At 46.6% G+C, this 22,421-nt stretch overlaps 1 non-coding gene across 1 annotated transcript; it reads left to right on the forward strand.

Annotated features, from left to right (window-relative positions):
• The first annotated feature begins 2,373 nt into the window (after positions 1-2,373).
• Positions 2,374-2,446, forward strand: TRNAG-UCC (transfer RNA glycine (anticodon UCC)). The gene has a single exon. It is a non-coding gene; the product is annotated as a tRNA-Gly (tRNA).
• Positions 2,447-22,421: the final 19,975 nt, after the last annotated feature.

Raw genomic sequence — 22,421 nt, forward strand, 5'->3', positions numbered from 1 at the left:
TGAAGGAAATCGTCGGCTGGGTTTGTCACACAGAATGGTTATTTTAGGTGCTTTGTTTCTTGTGTGTCTATGTTAACGTTGAGTTGCAGACACGCTTGTCAGTAGAACCTGAGGAAAATGAGAGCCCTTTTCCTGTAGTATACGCCTACGCTCACAATTGCATGTATTGTTTTATGGATCCCAGAGACTCCAGAGAACACAGGTCAAGAATACCACGTCCACTGGGTCAGTGATTTATTTTTTAAATGAGCTTTACAGATGTATAATTAACATACAGAATGCACCCATTTGAAGTGTACAGTTTGATGAGCTTTGACAAATGTGTGCACCTATGTGAACACTACCCCACTAAGATAAAGGAAATTTCCACCTCCCTAGAAAATTCCCCGCGCCCCTCTCCAGTCAAAACATCCACCAGCAAAGGTAATCACTATTCTGACCTCCATCAACATAGATGTGTTTCGCCTGTTCTAGAACTTTATGTAAATGGAATCACACAGTTTGTGTTTTTTTGTATCTGGCTCCTTTCACTTACCATGTTTTTGAGACTCATCCATGTTGTTGCACGGATCTATAGTTTGTTCCTTTTTATTGCTGAAAAATATAGATATACCACAAATAGTTTATCTATTCACCAGTTGATGGGCATTTGGGTTATTTCCAGGTCTGGGGCATTGCAAATAAAGCTTCTCTGAGCATTCATGGAAAGTCTTTGGATGTATGATTTTTTTTTCCCCTTGGGTAAATACCCAGGAGTGGGAATGAAAGCGTATGTTTAAGTCTTTAAGAAACTGTTCAACTTTTGCAAATTTTCCGAAGTTTTTTTAAAAACCATTTTACATTCCCGTTAGCATTGTAGAAAAGTTCCAGTTGCTTTTTTTTTTTTTTTAACATCTTTATTGGGGTATAATTGCTTTACAATGGTGTGTTAGTTTCTGCTTTATAACAGAGTGAATCAGTTATACATATACATATGTTCCCATATCTCTTCCCTCTTTGTCTCCCTCCCTCCCACCCTCCCTATCCCACCCCTCCAGACAGCCACAAAGAACCGAGCCGGTTTCCCTGTGCCATGCGGCTGCTTCCCACTGGCTATCTACCTTACGTTTGTTAGTATATATATGTCCATGTCTCTCTCTCGCCCTATCACACCTCACCCTTCCCCCTCCCCATATCCTCAAGTCTGTTCTCCAGTAGGTCTGTGTCTTTTTTCCTGTTTTACCCCTAGGTTCTTCATGACATTTTTTTTTTCTTAGATTCCATACCTATGTGTTAGCATACGGTATTTGTCTTTCTCTTTCTGACTTACTTCACTCTATATGACAGACTCTAGGTCCATCCACCTCATTACAAATAGCTCAATTTTGTTTCTTTTTATGGCTGAGTAATATTCCATTGTATATATGTGCCACATCTTCTTTATCCATTCATCCGACGATGGGCACTTGGGTCAGCCACTATGGAGAACAGTATGGAGGTTCCTTAAAAAACTACAAATAGAACTACCATATGACCCAGCAGTCCCACTACTAGGTATATACCCTGAGGAAACCAGTTGCTTTTTGCATGTCAAAAGATTTCAAGGAAAAGGTAAACATTAGCTCTCAGGGCTGACTGTAGTGGTGGAGTTTCACGATTCAGTGGTGGAAGGGGGCATTTAGAGTTTAGGGAGTTTACCAGAACCTCACAAATCACACCAATTGCTGTCCCTGATTCCTCCAGGAATGAACTTCCTGATACATATGTGCACAACAGGAAAGGAGCCAAGGAAAGGAAGTGGTCGTATGGAGACTGAGTAGGGCAGGGCAAGGTGGAAAGAGCACGGGACTTATGACAAAAAAACCTAAGTTCAAGTCCCAGTTCTGCCATGGACCGGCTAGTGATTTGACCCTTGCCCTGTGTCTCCGTGTTCCCATCTGTGGAATAGGGATCACAAGGCCCACGCTGCCTGATTCACAGGATGACAGGGAGGTCTAAGCCGGACAGAGGGGCCACACGTGCAGAAGCTTTACCAAGGGCAGGATTCTGATGGTATTGATGGCGCCCGTACAACTGCTCAGACTCTTAGAATTCTAGAGCTTTGGGGTTCAGGCAGAGAGGCGGAGTGAAGCTGCAGATGGCATCACTTCCTGGGCAGGAGCAAACTCTTATATAGAAGAGCATCCTGCCCTGCTCCCAACCTAAAGTCTTGGACGGGGCGTGAACAGGTTGCAGGGCTGGGCCTGGGGCTGCCAAGCAAGCCAAGAGACCCAGACTCAAAGTCTGTTGAAGCCCCCACCCCCTTGCTTAACATCTCGAGCCTCAGGCCCCTGTATGCAGAATGGGGTAGTGATATCCCGAAGGTTGAAGGATTAAATGAGTCAAAGAGGGAATTCCCTGGTGGTCCAGTGGTTAGGACTCTGCACTTCCACTGCAGGGGGCACGGGTTCAATCCCTGGTCCGGGAACTAACATCCCGCATGCTTCACAGCACGGCCAAAATAAATACATGAGTCAAAGAATATGGATGAAGTACCAGGCCCAGGGTTGAGCAGAGAAGAGCTTCCCACACATTAGTGGCCACCGGATAAGAAGGTAGAAGCTACCTTCACAGCGCACTGGCCACATGTCCTTGACGAGCTGGAGGTTACTTCTCCCCCTACCTCAGGTGTGAGCCCTGGGAGACACACTCTGAACTGGAGATGGAGATGTGAGTGCAAGAGGTTCATTGAGGAGGGCCCTTGGGATACACAGCAATGGAGGCGGGGCGGGGTAAAAGAGGCAGGACTGGGCTAAGGGAGGGGTTGAGCTGCGATGCAGTCACAAAGGAGATCTCGGTGGACCCCCAGGGGGCAGAGGATCTGGGCTGGCTCTGTGGAGTTGGTCTGAAGAATTGAGGCAAGATGGCGGGCCTTTATACCCCTGCGTGAGCCTGCCATTGAATATGGGTCGCCCCCAGGAAGGGGGTGTGACCTTAATGACAGTTTCTAGAGGGGCACTAAGTGTCGTACACCTTAAATACATACAGTCTTCATTTAAAATTTTTTATATGTGAACTGTCTGCTGTCCATACTCCCAGCAGCTGGGGGAATGACTGCCTCAGTCATGAAGGGCCGTCTGGACAGCACACCACAACATACCTCGCCACACCTCAGTTTCCTCATCTGTAAAATGGGGATACTAATAGTGTCTACCTCACTGGATTAAAATGAGGATAAAAAGAGTTAATAGATACAAAGTCGTTTAAACAGTGGCTGGTGCATATTATTCCTGGTACTAGCATTTTAGAAAACATTCAATAAATCCTTCTTTATCAGATGAGTAGATAGATGAAGGAGCTCTCTCAACCCTGTCCAGAATAAAAGACAAATGTCATGTTTGCCCATTTGGGAAATAAACTCACTAGCCAGGTGACAAAGCATTTGGCTGGAAAGCAGAGGGTTCAATATATTTGAAACCTTGGGACTCATGCTTAGAGGAAATTGAAATCTCCCTTTCCAAACCTTAGCTGCACTTGAGGGTCCGGCATTCCCCGCGTAGGCATTGCCAAAGTCCTTTATACTCAGTGTGCCGAGCTGCAGTATGGGGATCTGACAGCTGAAGACAGCTCGGCAGGGTGCAGGAAGGCAGACATTTAATGTGCTTTGACAATACAAAGGGTTATATAAACGACCCAGTTTCTATAATTTTGCTGTAACTGTCATGGGAATTGCTATAGACAGATACGGAGAAGGCCCTGTTTATGAACTTAAACTTTAAAAGGTTTAACCACTAAACACACAGTCTTCTCTTCCCTTTCTCTTCTCCCAGTCCTGCATTTAAATTGTTATCAGAGCTGGGGTGTGGGGAGAGGGGACAGCAGCTGGAATAGTGGGTTGCCTTTATCTGCCCCCTTCCCGGACCAGAGCCCCACTGGCCAGCCTCCTCGGGGAGATTACCTTACCTGCTCCCCACGACAAGATGCAGAGACGGGGGAGGGATGGCAGGAAGTGAAATGTGCCCGCTCTGAGCTCAGGGCTTTTGCCCAATTTAAATCTGGTTCCCGTCCCAGTGTTCAAAGCACGTCGCTGTTTGATTCTTGCCATCTCATCTTAGAAGACTTTTCCCAAGGTGGAGGTGGGGAGAGTTCTGAAACCAGAGAGGCAGGAGGTGGAGGGTTTATACAGGCAGATACCACAGGCTTCCAAGCTAAGTGCCTTAGCGGGGAAAGCTCCTGGCTGCAGCTGACATTTCTCAGACAGGAGATCAATAAGTGGGCAGAGCTTGAAAAGCAAATCATGCTTCCACCTGCCCTGGGGAACCCTCAGCAACTGTCATGGCAGAGGAGGCATCCCAGAGGAGGCCAGAAAAGACAGGAGGGACTCAGATAGCCTTGATAAAGCCGAGACAGGGGCCAGGGAAATCGGGACTGCCCACGGAGATGAAAGGGGCAAATGCCGGGATTCCCACCACCCCTACCCTTCCTTCACAGCTCTTGCTGAGTGTGTTAAGAGCCCTGACTTCTGCCTCCCAGGTAAAACCAGGCACTTGGAGATGAGTTTGCAGCTGATGTGCCTTTTCCGGCCCCAATGGGCCTGGCGCAAGCATGGAAAGCTGCCCCAGCTGGGAGACCCTGTCTCTGTGGACGAGTCCCTCCAAATTCCCTGCCCCACTAGCACCCATGAAGATTTCTCCATGCTCCACTCAGATCTGCAAAGGAATTTTCTATAGCAGACTGGAGCTTTCTCATGAGCCCAACGTGCCTTTGCACGTGCGTGTGTGTCCATGGGAGGGCACTTGCACACACATGGAAGTGGGCCACAGAACTGGAAGTCAGTATTAAACTTGGCTCTGACCCGGTAAGCCTGTTTTACTCCAATCAGTTAAACAGTCTCTTTTGGAAATCCAGACTCCTTTGCCTGAAATAGTTACTCTTTCCATTTTGTTCTCCCCCTCTTGATCCTCTCCAAGGTCGCACCTGGGTATGGGGAGGGAGTATGTCACATCCTTACGGTTAGGGGGGGTCAGGATCCATTCGGCACCACTGTTCCACTCTCTGGGTCCTTCATGCCGCCACAGCAATAGGCGTTCACAGTGCCAGCCACTGGTGAAGTCAGTGGTTAGTGATCTTGTGGTATATCCTCTCCCAGGGCCTTGTGGCCCTCGCTGATGGCTAGGGTCCTCCTCAGCCCTGGCTGCTATTGAAGATCCCGTGAGGCATGGCCATGATCTTATTTAGTCTCCCGCTCAGGTAGCCCAACCAATTCCCTTGACTCTAGGATCTCTTTCAGTCCATGGTGGTGACCCCTCTGGTGAGCTCTTCAGCTAGCATCTTGCCAACATCTGTGTTCTCCTAGGGGGCTTGTAGGCATGTGTGGGATCTCTCGCATGCCAAATATTTCCCAGGATATCTCAGGGATGCTAAGTGGGGCTTGCTGTCTGCCTAACCACTCCCTGCCCTAGGTGATTGCAGGTGTACCGTGCTGGGTGGGCTCCTCCTGGAGTCCCAGGCAGAGTGGATGACTGCACTTCTGCTCTTGGCTTTCACTTTCACTCCTATCAGACAACTCTCTGCTCTGAAACTTTGGTACAGAGAGGGCCCGAAGGAGCAGATTTTTCTGGTCTGGTTAGGACTCCTCCACTCATGTCACGTTTTTGTCTTCATGACCCAAGCTTCTGCATGGTGTAGCTTTAATGGTGAAAGATGGGCAGAGAAAGAAATGGCTTCTTTCTTAGCCTGGGTTCTCTTGAAAGGAGAGCATGACACAAGGTCCTGGGTGAAGGTAGTTTATTTAAGAGGTGATCCCTGCAATTAAGAGTGAAGAAAAGGAGAGAGTGATTTAGGGAGGGAAGAAACACGAATATAACAGAGGGCAACAGGGGCTGATTTCACAAGAAGTGTAGATAATGCCTTGTAGAATTATCCACTGGAAGGACAGAAGGCTGAGGCATTTAGCCACTAGCTGCCATCTGACCCTGGCTGAGGATTGCCACTGGGCGTGCTAACTCCATCCAACTTCTGAACTGCGCACACACACACACACACACACACACACACACACACACACACACACACCAGGCAAACTTCCATATGGGTGGAGAAGGCCCGGGGGCAGAAAGAAGATGAACACTCTCGGCTTGAGATGAGTGTACCCACTGCAGATGTGGCTGAAATTACACGTGGGCCAAGGGGATGATGAGGGTCACCAGATGTGTCTGATACACTTCCTCAAAGGGAATTTAAACGAGGAGGAAGTTTTTAGAACATATTACTGATTACAGTAGCCTTAAAGAACTTCTGGTCTAATCTCCTTGTTTTAAAGGGGGGAAAACCAAGGCCCTAAGAAGTTGCGACGTACCCAAGGTCAAAATAGTTGAATGCTGAGCCATGAGTAGAACTTGGATGCCAGAGACCCATGTAGAGCTCTTTCTGGTGTGTCACACTGATCCATTCAACAACAATTATACATTTATTAACTGCATATGGTTTTCAGAGCATTACAAAGTATAAGACAGAATTCCTGCTTTCAAGGAATTTGCAACCGAGATGATGAGAGAAGTTTGGTCTTTGGTCATCATGTGTACTTGTTAGGAAGGAGACTGGCTTATGTACCCTATTCAATCAGACGGTGCTCCAGAAACATAAGGAAGAGACAAAAGGGGCCCAGAAAATACAGAGTAACCGTGGTAAATATGCATTCAGAAAACTTTGAGTATTAATCTGAGCTCAGGTGTAGAACTTCAAGAAAGCGGCCCTATGGTCCCTGCCTTTGGGCATTGATGCCTTTGTGAAATCCTCTCCCCGTCAAGGGTGGGCTGGACCCAGTGACTCACTTCTAACAGATAGAATATGGCAGAAGTGCTGGGATGTCACCTCCAAGATTAAGCTGTGAAAAGACTGGCTCCTGTTCTGGGTCCTTTCCCTCACTGTCTCTTGCATTGCTTGCTCTAGGAGTAGCCAGCCACCACGTCGTAAGGCAACCCTGCAAAGAGGCCCATGTGCGTGAGCCGGAGGCATATCTTCTGAGGCCTGCCAGCAGCCAGGCCAGTGGGCTTGGGAGCAGGTCCTCCGCCCGTCGAGCCTTGAGATGGGACTGCAACCCTAGCGATACTTTGATTGCAGCCTTGTGAGGGACGCTGAGCCAGAGGACCCAGCTAAGCCACATGCAGATTCCTGACCGTCAGAGACTGTGAGGTAATTGGTTTTTTTTTTTTTTCCTGTCTTTTTTTAGCTGCTGTTTTTTGGAGTAATTTGTTGCACAGCAATAGATGACTGATACAGAGGGCATTGCATTAGAAGTTGGCAGTGAAAGTATGAGTAGTATATGGACTTGGGAGCAAGTGACAGAAATCTATTCAAACTATCTTAAGCAAAAAGGAGCACATACTGGAAGGGTTTGTGGTTCTCTCCCAGAACTCAAGGGCAGGGAGAGCAGCAGGACCCATAAGGAATGGAACCAGGACTTAAAATCTACTGGGAAACAGGTTAGTGAGCCATTTTCCCCGGACTCTCTCTATGAGGCCCTTAAATCCTTGTGTCTCAGCAACTAGCATTTTCTATTTCCTCTTGTACCTGGGAAAAATCGGACCTACCTTGAGGACCTGACACGTTCTCTCTATTTAGGCACGACAGATACTTACTTAAATTCCCAGTTCCTGGAAGAGACTTATCAAATAGTACAACTCAGATCAGCCATCCATTTTTGGCCCCCACCAACAGAGGCTAGCAGATGGGGTTATGGGGCTGGCTGCCCACCCAGAAGGGACCTTCGAGAAGAAGGTATGGGAGATGCAGGCAAAGTAAGCAACAAATTAGTTGAACTGCCCTCAAGAAGCTTGCAATGGATTCTGAGTAAGTCTGGTAAGAGAACCGTATTCCAGGGTCCACCTGGCTGGCTTCTTAGGAGCCAGCACTCTTCCCTGGGCTTTAGTTTCCTCATCTATAAGATGAGCAAGTTGACCCCAGATGATCTCTAATGGCCCTGCCAGCTTTGAAGTTCTGTGTCTCTAAGACAAAGAGAAAGCAGAGGTGGCATCTCCAGACATACTCATGGAATTGTGGTGCCCAGCATCGTATGACCACATGGCCTAGGTCTCTGGCATGCAGGGAAGGTGCTCAGCACAGGGAAAGGGCGAGTGAGGACAATACAGAGATCGGCCTTAGAACAATCAAACCACAAAACAAAGCTTTTGTAACAAAAGTTGTGTTTGGGGCAAAGACACAGATACACAGAGGTTTATAAGCAGCTCAGTGGCCTTGTGCCTTATGTAGTCAAAAGCTACCTGGACAATTGACAAAGCAGAACATTTTAAAAATAGAAAACCAATTTTACCCCCAGGGCTGTGCTGTCTTCCTGCAGAAGGTTCTTGGGATGACCAGAGTGGCTTTTCAAATCATGGGCTAGGGCGCACCCACAGGCAGTGTTGGTCTCGTGCACCCACCCTCCCACTTTTCCATCCCGCACACACGCACGCACGCGTGTGTTCTCCCGAGTCTTGGTCTCAATCATTCCTCGCCATGCTTTCTCCCAGCCACTCAGAGCTCAGTGTGCTACTGACATCAGCACATCTGGAGAACAGCCAACTCCCTGCCTTGCGTCTTTTGCATGTCACTGCCTCATTCCAGCATTGGTGGAGATTTGGGGTTTATTTTTTCATTATTCTCAGTGTAGAAACACCCTCCTACCCTTCACATTGCCATTAGCTGGAAGGAGAAATGGGTGGAAAGAATTACCTCTGTGTGGTTCAAGCCTCACATAGAAGCTGTGACTCAGGTCTGGAATCTGATAAGGAGATGCCTTTCTAGGAAACGGGACTTGTGCAAGGAATACCAATTTGATGTGGCAGATGCATTTGTCCTTTCCTGTTTTCCCCCCTTTCACAAAGCAAAGCACAGGGTATGCTAAGGGGCTGAGAACCCAGCCCCTCTGTGAGGGCGGGGAAGCCGCCTCCCTCACCAGTGAAGATGGATTAGTTAATGCCTGTTAAATACTTTAAAATGAAATATCTCCTGTACCCAAATACTCAGTCTGATCACAGCCCTAGGTCTGATGTCATGGGCAGGGAAATGTAGTTCTAGGCAGACATGTGGGAAAAGGGAAAGGCATTAGGGCCTTGCCCAATGGTGAGGGATGGGAAGGGAGGGGCAGAGAGAGAGAAAGAGACACAGGGGCAGGACTCAGAGAAGAGTGGGGCAGAGCGTGGGGTGGAGAGGAGAGGGAGGGAGGGCGGTTAGGGAGAATTCCAATTATTAGCAGGATCAGAGAGTTGTAGCCTTCCCTTATATTTCTGTGGAACCTGCTGAAAACAAATGCAGTCTTGGAAAAGATAAGGTTTACCCTTAAAAAGAAAAGCTGCTTTTCTAAGTTAAGGTGTCAGGGATTGTTTTAGTTGGCTTTTCTTTATCTGTTTACTTATTTGGTTAGTAAGTTGCTTGGTTGGCTGCATTTTGTCGTTTCAGTTTAGCATCCAACAAAATAGGACGCGTTTGAATTTTGCCAAGGTGGTTCTTTCTTTTGGCCTGAAATGCGGCCTGATTACCCGCCCCAGCTGTGGGAAGACACAGGCCTTCCCCCATGTTAATGGCAGGTCCAGTCTGCCTGGACACCCCTGGACTCTGTGCTTGTCTTTGTCCCTCTTGGAAAGACATGTGCTTGGCTTTCACTCCAGCTGCCCTCTGGTTGCAGGCAGCTGAGGCTTGCTCTTCCCCGTTGGTGATGCTGAGCCTGCTAAGTTGGATTCCCTTCTTGATCTGTAGGGGAGAGGACACAAGGCAGCTCCGGAATAGCAAAGATAACGAGCAATGACAAGAGAGGGTTCCTGTCAGGGAAAACCTGACAAAGAGAAGGTGTGAGTACTGCTGAGTCTGTGAGTTATCCACCCTGGAGGCTGTCAAGGCTGAGGCCGGAAGATGCTCACCCAGAAGGAGTAGCACGATCATTTATTTATTCATTCATTCATTTGTTCATCCTTTTCTCTTTCTTTCCCTTTCTTTCTTCCTTCCTTCCTTCCTTCCTTCCTTTCTTTCTTTCTTCCTTTCTTTCTTTCTCATTCTTTCTCTCTTCATTCATTCATTCTCCCTTCTTTTATATGTTCATCCATTCACTCTGCATTCATCAACTATAATAGCTATTCATTCTGCATTTTTTCTATATCTATTCTTTCAACAAACATGTATTGAGTACCTTCTGTATACCAGGTACTATTCTAGGTTCTGGACTTACATTGATCTGAAACTAACCCAATGTTGTAAATCAACTATACATCAATTTTTTTTAAAAGATTAAAAAAAGATAAATAAGACAAAGATGCTCACTTAAAGGAATCAAACACATGCCCAAATAACCATAATATGGATGAAGCATAATACTTGTCCTAATAGAGGTACCAGTCAAGTTCTCTGGGAGCTCAGACAAGAAGGGCTGCATCAAGCTGGAGGGAGCTCAGAGACTTCGTAGAGGAGGCGGCATCTGCGTTGAGCCTGGAGAGATGGAAGGAATTTTCCCACACGGCCACAGGGGATTGGCAAGTATACAACTGGCAGCAGTTCAAGGAAGGCCATGGAGGCAAGATGTTGGGTAAATGCCAGGAAGGGCAGGCCACTCAGGCTGACGGGAGAACAGGGCAGAGCGAGCAGGACCAGGAGATGGGCCAGAAGGCTGGGGGGCTCCAGAGGCTGCACCACTGTCCTCTCCAACATGGCCCACCACACGGACATGGGAGAGCAGAAGTGTCTCCAAAGGCCACAGTTAACACCTGGTCACTCGAGAGAAGCAGGAGGAAAAGGCCGCGTGTGCGGGGCGCGGGCCTCCTACACTCTTCCCCCATCAGCCATTCAGCCTAGGTGACTTTGTCACATTTGCTAATTTTTTTTTTTTTTTTTTTGCGGTACGCGGGCCTCTCACTGCCGTGGCCTTTCCCGTTGCGGAGCACAGGCTCCGGATGCGCAGGCTCAGCGGCCATGGCTCACGGGCCCAGCCGCTCCGCAGCACGTGGGATCTTCCCGGGCCGGGGCACGAACCCGTGTCCCCTGCATCGGCAGGCGGACTCTCAACCACTGCGCCACCAGGGAAGCCCACATTTGCTAATTTTTATCAAAGAATCGTGTATCCTAGTCCAAGCTTGTACGGCAAAATAATTAAGAGCGCTGGGTCTGGGTTTTGTATTTCACAGACCAATATAATGTTTTAAAAATCAAGGGGACTGCCATAATGATGTCAACTTTTAATTTTGGCAAGAAAGAATATACTCAGAATTTGCCAATTTACTATCACCATCTGTGGTGAGGACTGCTAATTGCCTACCGAGTATCCATTTTCCTCTCCTGCCTGATAAACAAAATACTATTTTATTCGGGGCAGCAATATGGTCAAATCAAAACCACATTTTCCAGCCTATATTGATCACTGGGTAGAACGTCTGGGACAGCTCTTAAAGGGGGCTGACTGATCAGCATGCATTTTTCCCCTTCGTCTCTGGTTCCTTCTTCCAATTTAAAATCATGACCTTTGTGAGACCACGTGTAGAAGCATCAGGTTGAACACGGGGCTCACTCTGAGGGGCTTGCAACTTTCCATAGGAAGCAAGGAGCAATGCACCCGCCCCGGGCTTAGAACCCTCCACATCTCTCTTGGTGTTTCTAGTTCCTTCCATTGCTGCCCTCCTCATGTTTGACCCCGGTATGTGTGTGAGGGGAGTGAGCATGCTGGCAGCTGACCTCTGGCCCTTTTCTCTCTTTCTGAGACTCCAACTTCCATCACCACATGAGCTTTCATTTGCTCCTCTTGTCTGGTAGTAACTGCCCTTGAATAATGACCAGAGTCGCAGTTTGTCTTCTCCCTCTACCCAATACTGCTGCCTCTTGCTCTCTCCCACAGATGTTGATCCTTAATAAATATCCTGCCCCCCAGACTCCACGTCAGCATTGGCTTCCAGACAACGCAACCTATGACATGAGGTAAGCTAGAGATTAGCAACTCACTGTGGAAAGTCACAGACATTCTTAGGCTGAGCGACAGTCGGCAGGAGGCACATCATCAGAGCCCGGAGGCCTGCTCTCCACTGACGCAGCTGGAGAATTTGCTGGAATAGAGCCACTGCTGAAACTCCAGAAGCCCCTCTAGAATCACCAAAGTCCCTAGAGCCTGGAGCCAGCCCCTCCCCCCGCTGATAAAGATGCCACGCTCAGGAGAAAAAAAGAAAAATGTCTTCTATCATCTCCTTCTCACCTTCCCAGTCACCCACCACTTCTTCCCGTTAGAAGAACCTGCCTGGGAGCCAGCTGGCGAAGGAGTCTGGGAAATTGGTTTTGCAGGATTCCAACCCCGAGTGACACAGAGCAGAGCACAGGGCAGAAATGGAGCTGAGAGAAAAAGAGGCAAATAACTGGCAGTAAACCCCCATCTCAGGAAGGACTGAAGGGGAAGGGGGAGGGATGAGTTTTCAGATGAACTCCCAGGCCTGGCTGACATCTTGATTGCAGCCTCATGAGAAACTCTGAAGCGGAGGACCCAGCTAAGCCACGCTCAGACTCTCAGTCTCCACACATTGGGAGATGAGAAATGCAACGTTGCTTTAAGCTGCTAGTTTTGTGGCAATTTGTTATGAAGCAATAGATAACTAATACAGTGGGTGATTAACAGCGTGGGGTGAGAGAAGCCCAGGAAAGCATCTTAGCGAATGTTTGGAATAAAGAATAATGCTTCAGTAGATAGCACAGGGAGCAGGAATATTGCAAGTAGAGAGAACAGTAGATACGCGTGATCGGAGGTGTGAAGCTGCCTGGTGTGTTCCAGGACCTACAAGCATTTAGTATTGCTAGATTGCAAAATGTAGAGTACACCCAGGGCAAGAAAGGAAGTCAAGAAGTCAGGAAAGTCAGACTGTGGTTCTCAAAGTGGAATTAGAATCAACCAGGAAGCTTCCAAAGTACTAATGCCTGGTTCCCACCTCCAGAGATTCTGTTGTGATAAGTGTGGGTTGCTGTGTTGACACAGAGACTTCAAAAAGTTCTCCAGGTAGCAGGGGAGGGACTAGAGTAAAACAGATGAGGTACTTGCCTTGGCTAAAAAATTTAATGGGATAGCAACAAACCCAGTCATCAAGATAAGTAATATGTGAATGCAGTAGTTTAAAAAATAAAAATTAATACAAAAACTCCATGAACAAAATATAAAAATTTTAAATAAAGGTAGAGTCCTCAGGTGGTTCTAATGGGCAGGCAGCATTGAGAGCCACCGTTCCAGACCCTGAAGGAACTTGTGTACCTTCCCTTAGATCTTGGGATTTGTACTGGGAAAAGGAACCAGGCTTGGGTCTCAAGCAGCAGGGAGATGTGTTCAGATTGGTAGTTTGAAATCAGCAGCGGCGAAGGTATTTACACCAAAGAAATTGGCCAGCACTACAAATCATAGGTGCCTGGTTTTCGTTTCGTTTTGTTTTGTTTTCCTTTTTTTTTCTTTTTTTTTGGTAGAGTCAGTTGTTAAACATTCACCAGTACACCCATGGCGGAGAGGTGTGTTTATGAGCGTTAGAGAGGATTTGGTGATGAGTTAGACATGGAAGGTAGAGGGAGAGAAGGACTAAAGTGACCCACAAGATGACTGCATGGTGTCAGCCAGTAAATTCTGAACTCTAAGGAGAGGGAATTGGCCCCAGGTTAATTGTTAGTTGCAAAGGGTAGTATACAGGGAGGCATCTGAGGTCACCCTTAGTCTCGTAAGCTCAGCAGCTGGAAGGAATATTTCTATGGTGCCTTTTATTATAGTTCAAAGTAGTTCTGAAGAGTCACAGGCCCTGAAAGATTTAGGGTATGCTAGAGGATGCCAAGGGACGGGCTGCCTAGGAAGAAATTCAAGCCTCCTTGCTCTCATGCCTTGGTCTATGATTTTGTGTCTGGGGAGGAACCATGAACATCCCTAGTATAAAGCTGGTGTTCACTCAAGAGCCATAGAAACAATTGCAGGATTAATATTATCTGGTTAACTAGGAATTAGGCTGGGAGAGTTGATTCTAGGGGCAGGCCTGCCAAGACATTGTTGGCTAACTAGGACACTATATTAACCCTCCTGAGTGCCTCATTTTCTTTATCTGTAAGATGGACTTATTAGTCCTGCCCATCTTATGGTGTGATTATGAAGATAAAATGAGTTAATAGCTGTTAAGATCCCTCAAAAAATTTAAAGGAACTCTTCAAATACAGATGATCCCATAATTATGGAAATCATCATTATGCTAATAACATTAGGCTAATCACCTAATAACTTTCAAAGACCTCGATGGACCACTGTGAAGTCATGGAATCCAGGCTCCTAGAAGGATTGGGAAAGCTATTTAAGTTTAAATTCTATGGATGGCAACTCACTAAAATTTTGGTTTATTTTTCACGTCCTCCTTCCTTTGGAATTTAAGAAACTACAGCTCTGCCTCAAAGAGAGGTAATTTATTTGGTTTCATGATAAGAAGTTTCAGCTTAGCTTGCCTGCTTGCATTTGAGTTCAAAGTTTCTCTAGATATATTATCATTTAAACTGGAGGGAAACAATCTTCCTTAACTAGAGCATGGGCCATGACCTTGCCTACATGATGGGCAGCTAATCCACTTAGAACCAGTGACTTGCTTTGTATAATTTATAAGACCTCATGAAAAGGCAGTCCTCCATAGATTAATATTTCATCTATCTTCCCTTCCATTTCATCCTCTGGATGTGGCAGCAACAATCACATGAATCATTCCTGAACTGAGTCGATATCAAACACCCGGAGCTTCATCTGCATTTGATGAAGGTTCAGCTCATTCAAGGGAAGTTCCTATAGGATTTCAAATACATGGATGATTTACCTTTGACACCTCTTACCCCATCCTGGCTGTGGTGGGTTTTTTTTAAAAAGCTTTAAATTCTTCGGCACTCCTCTTATTTAGAGATGGGAGTCTAGGTCCCTTCCCCTTGAATCTAGGCAGGCTTGGGACTGCTTTGCCCAGTAGAGTATGGCGGAAGTATGTTATGTATGTGACTTCTGAGATTTGGTCATAAAGTGCCATGCAGCTTCCTCTCTGGCTCTTGAAATGCTTGTTCTCTGAATACTGTCTCTCTCTGCATGCTCCCTTTCCAAACCCAGCTCTTATGCTGAGAGAATCCAAGCTACAAGGAGAGACCATATGTAGATGCTTTGGTCAACCATCCCAGAGAAGCCCAGCCTCTGACACTTGCATATAAGTGAAGAAGCCTCCAGATGATTCTAGACCCCAGCCATGGATTCACCCAGCCTTTCAAGTCATCTTACCTGCGGCACGTTGTGGAATCGGGACATTGTAGGGCAAGAGCAAGCCATCCCAGTTAGAAGGTGTGGCAGGATCCAGAAAGGGATGCTAGACTGCTTGGTCTAGAGGTGATGGAGGGAGGGAGAATTTGAGAAGAACTTAAATCAACGGACCTGTTAGAAAGTCCAGTGACTCAGGACACAGTGTAGGTTTGGTTAATTGTAGAAAAACATGGACAATGTAAAATTTTCATGTGTGTAAGTATGAGTTTTAATTTAGAAATCTGGGTGCAAGGAGTGAAATTTATATTTTACTAAATTCAGCTTAATCTGTTCTGAGCTGGGGGGGCGGAATTCAATCTCAGTTACTGCTAATTCTTCCTTCCTGCCTTCCCAAGGCTCTGTGAAAGGTCTGAGTACTTTATACAGATGACATTTGAGGAAGGACCCTGGGGTGTGTTTAGTGCTCAGCAGTCACCGCTTACGCATATATATATATATATATATATATATATATATATATATATATATATATATATATATATATCTTGGTGTTCAGTAGCTTGTCTCCCTGTAATTTCAAAGCAATCTATGCCAACATGCACAGCTCTTTGGTTCTTTTTGGTTCTCTTGGCCATTGTAGCCAAGAGAAACTTTGAGATGAGGAAGCATTAACTACCCTTCCTATAACCTTGCCAAAAGAATGCAAGTCTAAGCAAATTCTGCCATTTACATGGACATTTATTAACTTTTTTTTAAAGGAAAGCACATGAACAATTCATACAACCTGCAGGCTTGGAAGCCCTGGGTCTCTGTCCTTTCTGGTGCTCCAACCACCACCTTGCTTGAAAGGTTTACTAGAGGCAAATCTCAAAACTCCAGAGGCAGGATTCTTGAATGACGCAATTGAATCTCTCCTGTTCAAGGTTAGGTACAAGACCATTTCAAGCGTGAGTTTAGAGCTGACAGTGAATGTGGCCTATAGGCCTTGCTAGCCTCTTATGGCCTATTCAGGCTTCCATTTGGGTTCTCCCATAAGCCAGGTAGTCCATTTAGGAGGTAAAGGAACCACCAGTAGGAGAATGGATTAGTGAGCCTCGTATGTTGTCGAGCTCATTACCACTGTAAGTTACTAGAGGTTAATGCTGTAGGAAAAGTACATGGAGCCAGTGTAGAGCACAGGCCTCAGAGTTATCCCATCTGAGGGCCAAGAGAGCTGGGGTATTTATGCACCAACTCTGGTTAATGATTGATTGAAGGCTACGGAAGAATTAATTTCCTGGCACTTGTGACCAGGCACACAGACAACAAAGTGGACTTCAGTGACAAAAGAAAGCCCATAGGCTGGGAAATGCAGCTGTGGGCACTGGGCAGTGGGCTGGTATGCCCAAAGTATACAGGTGAGGGGACCACAGGTGGCATGCCAACAGCATCTGCTACAGGTGGGAAGAGAGCCCATTTCTGGCATTCCTCCTGCTAGCCAACAAGTCACTAATTCCACCAATGAAAACCCATTTCTGATACTCACTGTGTACTAATTAGGAAAGCCTCCAGTGTTGATTGGAACACTATGGATGGCGTGCTTGAAGGAGCCACCTTTGGAAGGTGGCCTTTTTGATCAAATGTCAGCCGAGTACTCCTGGCATGGGGAGTCTCCAACAGAGACAACTGATGGCCCCTAGAGCTGAAGCTTAAACTCTCACATACGTCCAATCACATGGTCTATTCTGGAATCACTTAGAGTGAGTGACAGACATCATCATACTTGCCATCTCAGAGCCCTTTAATCAGAGGACCTAACCCTACTCAGTTACCGGGTACGGGAACAGGGCTCACCCTACTGCTAGCAGGACCTGCCAGAAACCAATCCCTTTCATCAAAGAGTCCCAGACAGTCTCTAGCCCTCCTCCCTCTTAAGGGGGATTTTGCCTTCTTAAAATCTTTGAATCTAATATTCTCCTTCATTTCCTCCCATCCATCTGCCCTCCCCCTTCCCCCAGCACACACGTGGAGATACACACTTTGTCAGGGCAATTCTTTTCAGTGGCTCGAGGTTTCTGTAAAACAACAGACTGGAGTTATAATTCCTATCCCATGTCCTGGGACCAGCATACTCTAGTTTTCAGCCATTCCACACACAGCCCCTGAGGCAAAGGAGCCCCCAACTCATCTTCCTGTGGGGGACCCTGGAAAAGGAAAAATACCTAAAGCAGCAAGATCAAACTACCAGTTAATATCGTAATAAATTATCCTGCCACTTTTATGTAAAACTTGTGTTCTGTGCTTTTGTTGTTTTTTTTTAAAAAAAAAGGGAATTTCAAAATACATAACATAGATTGATGCCTCCACAGCGTCGATGCCAGTCTATGGGATGTCACCTCTGTTTTAGGGTCTATGCCAAGATCAGTATATACATTATGTCATCAAATCCTCATGAATCTTATGTGAGGCGTGATTATCCCCTTCTTACAGATAAGAAAACTGATTTTCATAGGGATTCTTAAGAAAAACCACCATTTTTTATAATCACAAAAAAGTTAATTGGCAAGTAAATTAAAAAGCTCAATGAAGGAAATGGAAATCCCTATAATCCCTCAATCCATAGATTACAATTTATCGTATTTTGATGATATCATTCCGTCTTTTTTTTTTTTTTTTGATGTCCGTTTGCACATATATTTTGAAAAACCAAAATTGGGCTCTTTAGGTAGCAATCTTTTAAATGTATTCTCTGAGAATGCTGAAGGACAATTTTCTGACATGGTTTTTCTTGAGCCAGAAACTACATCTTCATGAGGGCAATCCAAAAGCATGCAGCCTTCAAATCATTCATGGTGTAAAGAGATGTGTGGTGAAAAAGGGGGGATGGGGCTTAATTGTGCAATTTTTGTGGGTTCTTTGTAAGACTCTTGGCCTGCAGCTTAGAAAACCTTTGCTAAATAGCCCTTCTCACTTGGCCCGGGATCTTCCATCTGACTGAACACCAGCAATTTAGATTGTGTTACGTTAAAATTTGAGGCCATGACCATGGGTCGTCTGGGACCATAACAAAAATCTACACATGTGATTCTTCCTCTTTTCTACTTTCTCAAATACAGACTAGTTTGAGAACTCTCATTAAGTAGAAAACAACATTTTTTAGAGTGGCTCTCAAAGGCTAAAAGGAAAGAAAAGAAACCCTTCTTGAGACTCCTCGCCAGGCTCCCCACAAGCCCACGATTGTCTTGGGTTTGAGTCTCAGCTGAGAGAGCACATTCCCGGCCTGGGGCAAAGACAGGGCCTGGCTTCTTCCCAGCCCCGCTCATTGTGATGGGAGGCTGAGCCCTGCCACTGTTGCAGTGGGAGGAGTGGGGAGGAGGGGTGCCCCACGCAATGGGGAGTGGGTGGCCTCGCCCCTAGCAACCAGGCTCTCTGTGGCTGCAGTTCCTTTCAGGGGTACTCAGAGCCTCCCCCGCCCTGCTTGCTTCCTTGCTACAGACCTTAATACCCCAGGCTGTGAATTCCCTTAGAGCGGGGACTGTGTCTGACCTATTTTTGAGTCAGCCCCGTAGCACTGCTCAAAGTATGCTTATCGAATGAATGAATGAACGAAAGATCTAATTTCCATAACACCGAGGCATCTCCCAGAGGCAACAGGCCCTTTGACCTTCAAGGAACCAAATGCATGGGATGTATTTCACAATACCCACCCCTATGGAAACAGGGGTCTCAATGCCAGATTAAACAAACCCCTGGCCCCAAAGCCAGACCGAACTAACCAGGGCCGGAGACTCCCGTCATGCTCGCCTTCTCGCTTTCTTTCTCCCATGTCCCGTCTGCCACCCGCCAGCCTCAGAAGAGGGACTCAGATCTGGCCTCTGCTTACTTGTCAACCTCACTAGCCACTTCAGCCAAGACCTTCATCCCACCTGTCCTATGACAGTGGGATCTAATCAGTCTTAGAGCAAAACACTCCCATCAAATGAAATGTTACAGGTGTCAAACTGCTGAAAGCTGTTGCTCTGGATAAAGATGATGATGTCCCACGCACCCACCTATGGTAAACTCACTGTCAATCTTGGGTTCTAAGGATACGCTTTGAAACCAACCGACCAAGACTTCTACAGCAGCCTTGAACCTGGTGTCTCTGCCTCAGCTTGATGAAATGAACACCTAATCATGAAACACTCCTGCTTAAAAATTGATATCGCTTCCTGTTATGGATAGGAAAACCATCATAACTTTTTAGCTTGCATGCAAAATCCTTCTGGATCTGGCCCCAGCCTGCTCTTCTCCCAGAAGGCATTCTGTAGGCTTCACAGAAGTGCCTGCACAGTCAAAACCCCGATGATGATATCCCGTCGATAACACACTCTTCTATACTGGCTTGCTTTTTCCTTTCCTGTCTCACTCTTTCTACTTCTCCACTCCTGATTCCTGGGATGACCTCTCAAATAAACTACCTGCACTCTGTTCCAGACTCTGTTTTCTGGAAAAACAGACCAAGACCCTGGGAGAGTTTGACAGAGACCCAAATCCGGGCTCTGCACGTGGAGCAGTGCCTCACCCACGCAGTCATGCCAGACCCTCAGGCCCACTGGTGCTTTAATAAAGCTTTTGCCTATTTGACCTTGGCGACCACAAAGTCCACAGCAGAAAGAGGAAGAAGCTGATCTGACCTTAGTTGTTTTCTCCACTTGTCATTCTCTGTGAGTAATGCCTTCTCTAATGAGCAAACATTTTCCCTTTTTCATTTTAAATTAGCCATCAGTGAGAGAGGAAAGCCCAAAGAGTTTGGAGAATACAATTAATTTCTTTGGTGAGATTAAGCAGAAACAAAACCTCACGTGGCCCCCTTTACCTTTGCTGTCACCAGGTCCTCAAGTCTGAAACCGGGCGTCACCCTTGAAAGCTTCATCTTCTTCCTCTGCCGTATAAATCATTACATTCTGTCCATTTTACCTCCTTAGTGTCTCATGAGTGCATGACTGCTGCAGAGGCCTCCTAATTGTCCCTCAACTTCCACCCTAACCCTCTCTACTCCATTCCACCCACAGCAGTCTGAGCTGGGTGATCACACTCTTGACCCAGGACAGAGGGGTCCCCTGCGACCATCCTCTCAAGCTGCTCGGTTCAAATCCCTAAGGACAGCTCTGTGAGTGGCTCCATCGCTGTATTAATTTCCTAGGGTTGCTGTAACCAAGTGCCGTAATGTGGAGGCTAGCTGTCCGAAATCAGGATGTTAGCAGGGTCATGCTCCCTCCAAAGGCTCCAGGGAAGGATCCTTCCTCACCTCGTTGAGCTTCTGGTGGTTCCAGGTATTCCTTGGCTTTTGGCTATTGATCCCTTCTAGAGTATTTTTAATTTCATTTATTGTGTTGTTCATCGTTGCTTGTTTCATCTTTAGTTCTTCTAGGTCCTTGTTAAATTTTCTTGCATTTTGTCTATTCTATTTCCAAGATTTTGGATCGTCTTTACTATCATTATTCTGAATTCTTTTTCAGGTGGACTGCCTATTTCCTCTCCATTTGTCAGGTCTGGTGAGATTTTGCCTTGCTCCTTCATCTGCTGTGTGTTTCTCTGTCTTCTCATTTTGTTAAAGTTAGTGTGTTTGGGGTCTCCTTTTCACAGGCTGCAGGTTCGTGGTTCCCATTGTATTTGGTGTCTGTCCCCAGTGGCTAAGGTTGGTTCAGTGGGTTGTGTAGGCTTCCTGGTGGAGGGGACTAGTGCCTGTGTTTTGGTGGATGAGGCTGGATCTTGTCTTTCTGGTGGGCAGGTCCACGTCCGATGGTGTGTTTTGGGGTGTCTGTGGACTTATTATGATTTTAGGCAGCCTCTCTGCTGATGGCTGGGGTTGTGTTCCTGTCTTGCTCGTTGTTTGGCATAGGGTGTCCGGCACTGTAGCTTGCTGGTCGTTGAATGGAGCTGAGTCTTAGTGTTGAGATGGAGATCTCTGGGAAAGCTTTCGCCGTTGGATATTACTTGGAGCTGGGAGGTCTCTGGTGGACCAATGTCCTGAACTCAGCTCTCCCACCTCAGAGGCTCAGGCCTGACCCTCAGCTGTAGCACCAAGACCCTGTCAGCCACACGGCCAGGTACGTGGGGGAGATTCTTGTCTTTTGGGAAGTCTGAGGTCTTCTGCCAGCATTCGGTAGATGTTCTGTAGGAGTTGTTCCACATGTAGATGTATTTCTGATGTATTTGTGGGGAGGTAGGTGATCTCCACGTCTTACTCCTCCGCCATCTTGAAGGTCCCTCCAATGATTTATTATTTCTCTTGATTCTGTGCTGTGGCTGCAGGTTCTTTGTTGGTCTTGACTAGGCTCACTCCATGGGCTGTGTTCAGCTCGAGAGTTGGCTGGCTGTTGGGCTCAGTAGGGATACCTGGGTCAGCTGAGCATCCCTTTCTTTGTGGTCCTTCATCCCACTTGGATGGTGGTGTCAGATCATAGTGGTCTCAGGGTTCCAAGAGAGCAGAGGTGGAAGCCACAAGATCTCCAGAAGCCTATTTCAGAAGTTTTAGAGGATCACTACTGGTGCATTCTGTCAGCCAAAGCAAGTCACAAGCCCAGCTCAGATTCCAGGGAGGGGGACATAGAGTCTACTTCTTGACGGAAGAAGCTGCAAAATCACATTGCAAAGGAGTGTATGCCTACTGGGAGAGGAGGAATTTGTTGCCATTAAACTATCTACCACAAATAGATAAAACCTGATGTGAGATAACATGGAACACAGCTCTATTATTGTGGACGCTGGGTTGCACATGACGGAACTCTAACTCCAACTGGCTTATCAAGGAGAAGGAGGGGAGAACTTATTGTGTCACTTTCCTTTTAAATCCAAGGGTTAGTCCAGCCTAGTCACCAGCACTTGGTATCTTGTCCTTTCTTTCTTTCAGGTGGGACCACCTCCATATATTGGTAAATTCGACATTACCAGTTTCATCCATGCATTCCCGCTAAAAAGAACCTTTTCTCCAAATTTTTCCAACAAACGTCTCAGGATTGCCTGTCATTGGCTTGGCTCTGGACGTGCATCCGTCTCTGAGCCTGTCGCTAAAGCTAGGAAGTTGAAATATGCTGATTGGCCATTCCTGGATCATATGTCTATGGAATGGGGTATAAGCCCAGGGTTGTGCTGGTAAACATTTAACAGCCAGCTCTGGGGTGAGAGGAGGAAGATGCTTATTTGTAGGCTTTCCCTGCCCAAATCACAGGACTAAGAGTGG

The sequence above is a fragment of the Lipotes vexillifer genome, unplaced genomic scaffold (genome assembly GCF_000442215.2).
Source record: "Lipotes vexillifer unplaced genomic scaffold, Lipotes_vexillifer_v1.1 scaffold847, whole genome shotgun sequence".
Lineage (NCBI taxonomy): Eukaryota > Metazoa > Chordata > Mammalia > Artiodactyla > Lipotidae > Lipotes > Lipotes vexillifer.